The sequence below is a fragment of the Lampetra planeri genome, chromosome 4 (genome assembly GCF_965212315.1).
Source record: "Lampetra planeri chromosome 4, kcLamPlan1.2.h2, whole genome shotgun sequence".
NCBI classification, from domain to species: domain Eukaryota; kingdom Metazoa; phylum Chordata; class Hyperoartia; order Petromyzontiformes; family Petromyzontidae; genus Lampetra; species Lampetra planeri.
In genome coordinates, this window is record NC_136110.1 from 17,164,537 (window position 1) to 17,167,036 (window position 2,500).

Here is a 2,500-nt window from a genome sequence, read left to right on the forward strand (position 1 = left end):
AGTGCACGTGCAAATCTGCTGAAAAAGCCTGTGGAAGTTTCACGGCGTTCGTACGATATTTGGCGACGCAAAAATGAGCGATTTCCCAGCTCGAGAGAATTCGGCGCGAGAGAAACGATGCCCCGTAACGCACATGAGAGCAATCCGGGCCAATTTCTCCCGTTTGATGGGGTCTATGTGTAAAAATTTTGACTTTTTTGAGTGCACGTGCAAATCTGCTGAAAAAGCCTGTGGAAGTTTCACGGCGTTCGTACGATATTTGGCGACGCAAAAATGAGCGATTTCCCAGCTCGATGGAATTCGGCGCGAGAGAAACGATGCCCCGTAACGCACATGAGAGCAATCCGGGCCAATTTCTCCCGTTTGATGGGGTCTATGTGTAAAAATTTTGACTTTTTTGAGTGCAGGTGCAAATCTGCTGAAAAAGCCTGTGGAAGTTTCACGGCGTTCGTACGATATTTGGCGACGCAAAAATGAGCGATTTCCCAGCTCGAGAGAATTCGGCGCGAGAGAAACGATGCCCCGTAACGCACATGAGAGCAATCCGGGCCAATTTCTCCCGTTTGATGGGGTCTATGTGTAAAAATTTTGACTTTTTTGAGTGCAGGTGCAAATCTGCTGGAAAAGCCTGTGGAAGTTTCACGGCGTTCGTACGATATTTGGCGACGCAAAAATGAGCGATTTCCCAGCTCGATGGAATTCGGAGCGAGAGAAACGATGCCCCGTAACGCACATGAGAGCAATCCCGGCCAATTTCTCCCGTTTGATGGGGTCTATGTGTACAAATTTTGACTTTTTTGAGTGCACGTGCCAATCTGCTGGAAAAGCCTGTGGAAGTTTCACGGCGTTCGTACGATATTTGGCGACGCAAAAATGAGCGATTTCCCAGCTCGATGGAATTCGGCGCGAGAGAAACGATGCCCCGTAACGCACATGAGAGCAATCCCGGCCAATTTCTCCCGTTTGATGGGGTCTATGTGTAAAAATTTTGACTTTTTTGAGTGCACGTGCAAATCTGCTGAAAAAGCCTGTGGAAGTTTCACGGCGTTCGTACGATATTTGGCGACGCAAAAATGAGCGATTTCCCAGCTCGATGGAATTCGGAGCGAGAGAAACGATGCCCCGTAACGCACATGAGAGCAATCCCGGCCAATTTCTCCCGTTTGATGGGGTCTATGTGTAAAAATTTTGACTTTTTTGAGTGCACGTGCAAATCTGCTGAAAAAGCCTGTGGAAGTTTCACGGCGTTCGTACGATATTTGGCGACGCAAAAATGAGCGATTTCCCAGCTCGAGAGAATTCGGCGCGAGAGAAACGATGCCCCGTAACGCACATGAGAGCAATCCGGGCCAATTTCTCCCGTTTGATGGGGTCTATGTGTAAAAATTTTGACTTTTTTGAGTGCACGTGCAAATCTGCTGGAAAAGCCTGTGGAAGTTTCACGGCGTTCGTACGATATTTGGCGACGCAAAAATGAGCGATTTCCCAGCTCGATGGAATTCGGCGCGACAGAAACGATGCCCCGTAACGCACATGAGAGCAATCCGGGCCAATTTCTCCCGTTTGATGGGGTCTATGTGTAAAAATTTTGACTTTTTTGAGTGCAGGTGCAAATCTGCTGAAAAAGCCTGTGGAAGTTTCACGGCGTTCGTACGATATTTGGCGACGCAAAAATGAGCGATTTCCCAGCTCGAGAGAATTCGGCGCGAGAGAAACGATGCCCCGTAACGCACATGAGAGCAATCCGGGCCAATTTCTCCCGTTTGATGGGGTCTATGTGTACAAATTTTGACTTTTTTGAGTGCACGTGCAAATCTGCTGAAAAAGCCTGTGGAAGTTTCACGGCGTTCGTACGATATTTGGCGACGCAAAAATGAGCGATTTCCCAGCTCGATGGAATTCGGCGCGACAGAAACGATGCCCCGTAACGCACATGAGAGCAATCCGGGCCAATTTCTCCCGTTTGATGGGGTCTATGTGTAAAAATTTTGACTTTTTTGAGTGCACGTGCAAATCTGCTGAAAAAGCCTGTGGAAGTTTCACGGCGTTCGTACGATATTTGGCGACGCAAAAATGAGCGATTTCCCAGCTCGAGAGAATTCGGCGCGAGAGAAACGATGCCCCGTAACGCACATGAGAGCAATCCGGGCCAATTTCTCCCGTTTGATGGGGTCTATGTGTAAAAATTTTGACTTTTTTGAGTGCAGGTGCAAATCTGCTGAAAAAGCCTGTGGAAGTTTCACGGCGTTCGTACGATATTTGGCGACGCAAAAATGAGCGATTTCCCAGCTCGATGGAATTCGGCGCGAGAGAAACGATGCCCCGTAACGCACATGAGAGCAATCCGGGCCAATTTCTCCCGTTTGATGGGGTCTATGTGTAAAAATTTTGACTTTTTTGAGTGCAGGTGCAAATCTGCTGAAAAAGCCTGTGGAAGTTTCACGGCGTTCGTACGATATTTGGCGACGCAAAAATGAGCGATTTCCCAGCTCGAGAGAAT